General features: G+C 30.8%; 1 non-coding gene across 1 annotated transcript; it reads right to left on the reverse strand.

The window, feature by feature from the left end:
- Window positions 1–4,714: 4,714 nt before the first annotated feature.
- Window positions 4,715–4,821, reverse strand: LOC131179826 (small nucleolar RNA R71). The gene has a single exon (XR_009148712.1). It is a non-coding gene; the product is annotated as a small nucleolar RNA R71 (small nucleolar RNA).
- Between the last annotated feature and the right edge of the window lie 3,732 nt (window positions 4,822–8,553).

Raw genomic sequence — 8,553 nt, forward strand, 5'->3', positions numbered from 1 at the left:
AGTACCCAACATGCATAATCTATTTAATATCATTGATTAAAATAATATATTTATACACTAGTGTCATAGCAAAGTTCTAAGAATTAAATAAACGAATAAATGAATGAATAAATAAATAAATATGCATGATAAAATTACCAATTAAGAGATACCACATATTACGGAGAAAAATGCAAGTTAGATTCGAAAATAAAATTTGCTCCTCATGCAACCTAGTAAAAAATATTGAATAGGAATGAATGTTTGACTCAAAGTATTTAGATATTGTTTATAGTTATAACTTCTATAACTATCTAATTCTAATGTAGTCCTATATGAATACATCAAATAAACAATTACCTCATTATTGCACAAGAGGATAAATTGGAACTACATATGCCCACCTAATACATATTGGGGGCCGACCCCATTCCCTACCTCTCTAAAATCCAATAGCTTCTATTAGTCCATACTACATGAGTCAAAGATAATATAACACACATACCTACTCCGTAGGTGACGAGAGTCAGCGATAATACAATGCATGTACCTACCTTGCCCATCCATATCCATATCTATTGGAGTTAATGAATTTTTCATGTCGTACTTACCTTAAGATATCCACATCCACAATATATATATATATATATATATATATATATATATATAAGCTCCAACTTATCCCCAAGGCAGCATAACACATAAAATTTCAATGCAACAAATAGGGGATGCTCCTAATAGTATAACTAAATATATATGCATAAATGAAAGCATGAGCATGCCAACAAATATAAAATATAAAAATATAAATAATATTAAAATTATAAAAATAATCAATATCCAACTCACAAACTGGTTATCCAACTGCAATTGGTCTGGTTGAAAGGAAGAAGATGACTAGCTTTGATCACCTATACAGGCACATTGACCTCTATCAATTGATAGATTAAAATTATTAATTAATTTAAATTACAAAAGCAAGAATAAATCATAAGTTCTTACCAAAATTTTGGCAGTCTCCTCTGTAACTAGACCTAACTCCTTACAAGAAAATGTAACAATAGCAACACACAGGCCTCAAGCCCATAACAATAATTATAATGCCTATCCGGGACCTACAAGAAACCTAATCTAAGCCTAGATGTCCAATCTTTAGCTTGAGTCCCTTACTTATCTACGGTCCAAGTAATTATCAAAAGTCCTTCAAAAATTTGAGAAATATTCCAAGCATCCTTTACGTTATCCTTGTATTAATTAAATTTATTTTACTTAATTTCATTAACACATGAATATTTTACAGATTATTCAGCTAGCCTAGAACTATGTAAAAACCCACACAATCTGAGTTCAGGTTTATCTTTGCCAATTCTTCTACCTAAAACATGTATGGAACATCTAAAAATGTTGAAATTGACTATAAACACCTATTTTTAATAATTAAATTAAATTTTATTACTAAAAGATTAATTTTAAAAAGCTTACATTGTTGTTCATTAAATAGACAGTTAGTAATTGGTGAGTAATTTTTTTATTCTTATTCAATATTCTTTTAATTGTGTTATAACTAAGTAATCTATTGGAAGATGGGCTATGTTGGTCAATATGGATATTTAATAATATATCCATAATTACCTAGGTGTTTCAATTATTAGCTTACTTAACTAAATTTTAAGTAATAAATTATGGGCTAATTAATAACAAATTATATGGGCCAATAATCCTTTAATACATAATTTTAATTATTACTAAGTCACAAGAAAAGAAATAATTAAGATTAGTGGCTCATTAAAAATATTAGAGGGCCAATAATGGCCATTTGATAATTGATTAATATAATTTGTAGAGACAATAATGGCTATTGTTAACAATATAAAATCAAATTACTAAACTTATCTTAGTAGATACCTAGTACTAACCCTTCATTAAATATAACTAGATCTATATCAATTTAATAATATTAGTAGTTAATTAAAAAATTAGTTAAAATTTATGGTATGCATTAATATATTAATATTAATACCAACAATATTGGTAATATATTAGGAATATATTTATTACTCGCAATAGTAAATTTAATTTAATCAGAATATGGAAGTATTAAATAATATTGGCCCATTATTGATATTTTATGGTCCACATTATTCTAGTAATTTAAAATATCCAAAGTACTTATCATAAAGAATTAATGGGCTAATCTTTTAGTAATTTAATTTTTTTATTAATCCAATTAAACAAAAAATTAATGAGTTCATATTTTCCTTTGGGATATTTTAAACTAATTGAATGATGCTATTAACTGTACAATTTCATTAGGCTAAATTGCCCAACTAGTAATGGGGCGATAATATTTTATCTAACATATGTGATTATATAATATGATATAGCCTATCAATAAATTAAATGAAAGTATCCATCGTTAAAATATGGTCAACCACATATTAGTGGGTAATTAAGTTAATCGGTGTTTGTTACACACATTTCATTTAGTTATTTTAGGATAGTTTTGCATCCATTTTGCCCTTATAAGTAAGTAATTTTTATGTTTTTAGCTTTATTTTAGCTTATTTGTTAAATTTGGTTGCTTTAAATTTGATTTTTTTTTTATTTTGATGTTTTTAATAGATTTTGTGGTGAATTGTAGGTCAATGATGCATTAGGAGATGATTTGAGGAGGTTTGGAACCTTGAAGAATGGAAAAAGTCAAATAAATAAAGTTTTGAAATCCAAACTTACCGAGATTTGCTTCAGATGTTGCTTATGGTATGTCACACTGCTTAGCCGACGTAGGCAAGTTGTAAGTTAAGCGCAGGTGAAATTCACTGAAAAATAAAACTGATGAGATTTGCTGAAGAACCTGATTACCCTATACCGATAGGAAATGTAGAACCTGGAACTTGCCTAAGATGTTGCCTAGGGTTAAGCAGCTCTATTAGTAGACACTCAGAAACATGAAAAATTATGCTAATATGGAAGTTTCTACACCTCATCTCCTATCCATTCACTTGTCCTTATTCATTTTTAGGCCTACTTTAGGGCAAATTTTGGGACCATATAAAAGCATATTTTTCTACTTTTTGCCCTAAGGAAAAAGAGAGAGAAACGAAAGAAAGAAAAGGAAGAAGGATGCCATTTTTCTTTGCTAGATTTGGGTGGCTGTTGGAGACGTCTGGAGCTACAAAATTCAAAAATCTTCAATTCTTCCATTTGGTTTTTTCTATTTTTAGCTTATTTTCATGTTTCTTTCTTCTTCATCATCATTTTCTCTTGTAGATATTATCATGAATGAGTAGAATCATTAGATTTCAGAGTTAGGAACTATGTTTTAGATTAATTTGTGGATTTAGATTGGTTTATTCCAAATTTTATACAAATATGAGTTTTGATTCTTCTCCTTGTGTGCCTATTTTACTTGCCTAATGTTGGTACCCATTGGGTATTATTTTAATCTTTGACTGAAGGATCGAAAGGTGAAAATCATTGATAGATAATCAAGGATTAGAACTTAAAATCACATAGATTTAGAAATAAACTAGGGATTTAAGAGGATTCATTGATTGGTTATAAAATTTAATATGTTTTAAGTGAATCAAATATCATACGAAAGTAGGTTTGATTTTCTTAAAATACTCTTTGGTTTGCTTGAAAAAGATATCAAAGGAATTTAGAATCAATCACCTTCAAACTCTATTTTCTCTTAAAATTGGATGAATCAAGAAAAATCCTAATTACTTTATGTATAAACCCCAACTCTTGAATCATTTTTACCATTAATTATCTTTGATTTTATTACTCATTGTTAATTTAGTTCAATTGCATCTAGTTTAAGAGTTTATTTTATTTGCTATTTACTTATTTTGCTTAGATTTATTAATTTCATTAGGTTTAATTGCAATTACACTTTACTTTCATTATCATTAGCCTAAATAATCTCATCATTCATAGTTTGGTATTCAAACACAAATTCTCGTGAGAATGATACTTGACTTATCACTTTATTACATGATATGGCCTGTATACTTGTGAATATCCCACATCAAGTTTTTGGCATCATTGCTAGGGACTTGATTTTTGTTTGATATTGAACGATTGTTTGTTTGGTTAATTTGGGCATTTTATTTTTAATTTTTCTTTATCATTTTACTTTGAAAATTTGTTTGTTTCGTTTTTCAGGTACTTTTATTTTATGAGAAGAGCAAGAAGTGAAGAAATTTCTTTATTCTTTGATCCAAAAGTAGAGAAGATAGCTAAGGCTTTAAGAGCTGAAGCTAAGAGGAGAAAATATGAATTTAGAGCTCAACAACAATAATAAAGAGAACAAGAGCAAGAGAAATAATAAGAAGTTATGGCTAACAACAATAACAATGCCAACAACCATTCTATAAAGGATCATGTGTATCCTAACATTGAGGATTTCATACCAAGTATCACAAAACCAAGAGTAGAAGCTAATAACTTTGAATTGAAGCCTACACTTTATCATATTGTACAACAATCACAATTTGGGGGAAGTCTAAGTGAAAGTTCACATGTGCATCTAGCACACTTTCTTGAGATCAATGATATGTTGAAGATAAATGGAGTTTTTGATGACGCAATTTGACTCATATTATTTCCTTTTTGTCTAAAAGACTGAGTTAGAGAGTGGCTACATTCTTTGCTACTAGGTTCTATCACCACATGGGAGGAATTATCTCATGCCTTCTTAACTCAATATTTCCCACCAAGCAAGATAGCTAAACTAAGAAATGAGCTAACTTCTTTCAATCCTAGAAATGATGAGAGATTGTATGAAGCATGGGAAAGATACTAGGATTTGCAAAGGAGATGTCCACACCATGGGATTCCTAAGTGGATGCTTGTCTAGCACTTTTATAATGGTGTTTCTCTAGCTATTAGGAGTACAATTGATGCATCTTCTGGAGGTGATCTTATGGAGAAATCTGAAGATGAAGCTTTTTCTGCTTTGGATAAAATTGCTTAACTACTAGTGGAGTTGTGAGACGTATGAGATAAAGAAACTAGATGGCATGTTTGAGCTTGATGCCATGAATATGATTAATGCTAAATTTGATGCTTTGACAAGGTAGATGGATAAACTGAGCATGAAAATAGATGCTTCAATTGGAGGTTCAGTGATTCAGGAAGTGTTAAAGCTGCAAATGTGAATTGCACTATTGATTTTCCTTCTTTTGGTCAAGACTTTTCAAGCAAACAAGTGGATTATGAGGGGAACTATAATCAAAAGCCAGTTGGTAACCCATTTTCTGCTATTTATGACCCAGTATGGAGAAATCACCCTAATTTCTCTAGGGAAGTTAGATAAGAACAATATTAGGATTTTTAGCAACCTCCTGCATATTAACAATAGCAAAATTTTTAGCAGAATAGAGGTCCTCCTCCTAGAATTCCTAACCTCAAAATACACCTACTGCACCATAACCACAACAACCTCCACCACAATAAGCATAACCAGACAAGACAGCTAGATTGAAAGCTATGCTTGAGACCTTATTAGTAAGCCATCAAAGTCAGCAAGATATGATTTCTCAACTAACATATAGAATGGATCAAGTGGCAATACACAATAAGATGTTAGAGAATTAAATAGCTCAACAAGCAAGCTCTTCAAATAGTAAAGCATTTGGGAAGCTTCCTAGCCAATCACAAAATTTAAGGGAGCATTGCAAGGCTATCAATTGAGAAGTGGCAAAATACTGAAGAGTGGGGATAAAAAGGTTGAAGAAAAAGTTAAGGAAGAGAAAACTAGAGAAGGAGATAAAGAAGCTAAAGTTAAAGTTGAAGAATAAATTCCAATAGAAGAGAAAGAAAGTAAAGAGAAGGAGAATGAAAAAGAAGAACCAAAACATGTGGCATCCAAGGTTTACATTCCACCTTTACCATTCCCATAGAGATTTTAGAAAGCAAAGTTGGATAAACAATTTGGAAAGTTTTTAGAGGTGTTGAAGTTTTTGCATGTAACTATTCCTTTCACTAATGCCTTAGCACAAATGCCTTCATACGCTAAGTTTTTGAAAGAGATTCTATCTAACAAGAGGAAGTTGGAAGAATTTAAGACAATTGCCCTTATAAAAGAAAGTAGTGCCATCTTGCAAAATAAATTTTCACCCAAGTTGAAAGATCCTTGTAGCTTTTTAATGCCATATCACATTGGAGATGTCAGTGTAGATAAAACTTTATGTGACCTTGGAGCCATTATTAGTCTCATTCCTTTATCCATTTATGAGAAGATGAAAATTAGAGAAATGAAGCCTACCACCATTTCACTATAGTTAGCAGATAGGTCTATTAAATTTCTAGTTGGGGTGAATGAGAATGTGCATTTAAAAGTTGGGAAGTTTTTCATACTAGTGGATTTGTAGTATTGGAGATGGAAAAGGATGTACACATTCCTATTATTATTGGTAGACCTTTACTTGCTACTATTGGAGTTGTGATTGATGTAAAGAATTGAAGGCTTACATTAGAAGGTGGGGAAGAAAAAGTTGAGGTCAATTTGTTTAAAGTAATGAAAAGAAAGATGACTTAGATTCATGTTTGAGAGTTGATGTGATAGATGAGTTGGTTGAAGAAGTGTTCAGAAAATAATATCTTAAAGATCCCTTAGAAGCTTTTTTGGTTCACTAATACACTTGTATTTTATAGGTATTTCAAAGCACCGTTCCATTTAATTTCATAGCATTTGGGTAGTTAATTGCATGTATTTTACTTAGGATTATTAGTTTTTGTTAGTTTTGATAATTTCCACTTAATTTCATGCTCTTTATATCTTTTCAGATGTTTTAATGAAGATATAAGGCATTAAAGTCTATTAGACAGGTTAAAAAGTTAGGAAAAGCAAGAAAGCCTACCGCACAACATTACATGGGTTATGTAAGCATGAACCAGGACCCGTATAACCTTTTAGCTATCAAAAACTTGAAAAAACATGATAGGACCACTGTATATGGGCCGTGTGGTTTGCCTCGTGCAATACACCAGACCCTTTGTAACTTGTTATCCTCCCTAAAAAATGAAGCATAGAGTGTCTAAAGAATTACACGAGCCAGGGCTATGTACCTTACACTAGACAGACTTATGTTTTGACCTGGATTCTGCTGCACTCATTTTGAATAGACTTCTAAGGCTTTTGGGACTCTGAAACATGACTTTTAAGCACCTGATATAAATACTAGAATACTAAAATAGGTAAGAGAGTTTGAAGAGTTTGATTTTACTTTCAAACCCTAGTTTTCTAAGTAATTTGGAGAGAATCTACATCATAGCTCAAGGAGAAGGACTCTCAGTTAAAGTTTCAAAAGTTTAAGGCTACAGATCTTTGTTCTAGTTTCTTTTGTTTTATTTATTCAAATTGTCTTAAATTCTTTCATTTTAATTTTATTATGTTTGTTAAATTCACCATGAGTGAGTAGTTTATTTAATTCTAGGGTTAGGAGAGTAGCACTTTCAATTTCTGTTATGGATCTATACTAAGGTTATTTAATGGATTTGAGTTTTATTCTTTGATTCAATATTTTATGTTCTTATTCATGCTATATGTTGATACCCACTTGTGATGATATAAGATACTGATTGAAGAACTGAAAGGTGAAGATTAGTATTAGAAATCAAGATTTTGAACCTAGGAAATCTGACCTAGAGATAAGCTGAAATTCTTTGTGGAGTTGCATAATTAATCAAAGAACTCAAAGGGTTTTAATTAAAATTGATCAACATAAAAGTAGGGTTCAAGTTAATTAAAATAAACCTTAAGTGCCTTAAGAGAGGACTTAAGAAATCTTACTTAGGATTAATTTCCATCAAAGTAACAATTCTCAATCCATTAAATAGGTAAGGTTAAGTCCATAATTAGGTTGAAGTGTGAAATCTTAATTCTGGAATTATTTTAGTTTATTTCCAAATTTAAGTTTACTACTTTGTCTTCTTTTATTCTCACATCTTTAGTTAGTTTAAATTTAATCTCTCAATATATTTGGTAGTCTAAATAGTCAAAATTGCTATCTAGCTTGATACTTACACTTACAAATTCCTCATGGGAACGATACTCTACTTACTACTTTATTACTTTTTCATGATCCATGCATTTGCAGGGTTATAAAGTAGCAAACAAGTTTTTGGCATTGTTGTCGGAGAATTTAGTAATATTAAGCGATAGGCAATTTAGTTGATTTAGGCATTTATTTTTACTTATTTAATTTACTTAATCAATTTTTACTTATTATTCCTTTTTCAGGCCCTCTATTTAGTTTATGACTAGAAACAAACCTGAAGAGGAGCTGCTGGAATTGGATCCCAAAATAGACAAGACTCTTAGAGCCATTAAGAGAGGAAGGAGACATTAAGAGCTAGAACCGATAGTTTTTAAAATTCCAACCATGGCCGCCAATAATAGGCCAAGACCCTTGAGGGACTATGAAGCCCTAACTATCCAAGGATTCCAATCCAGTGTTACCAAGCCCATAATGGAGGCCAATAACTTTGAGCTTAAACTGGCATAGCTCTAGATGATTCAACAGACTCAGTTTGGAGGTTCACCTGTGGAAGATCTACACTATC

Source organism: Hevea brasiliensis, chromosome 4 (genome assembly GCF_030052815.1).
Source record: "Hevea brasiliensis isolate MT/VB/25A 57/8 chromosome 4, ASM3005281v1, whole genome shotgun sequence".
Taxonomy (NCBI): domain Eukaryota; kingdom Viridiplantae; phylum Streptophyta; class Magnoliopsida; order Malpighiales; family Euphorbiaceae; genus Hevea; species Hevea brasiliensis.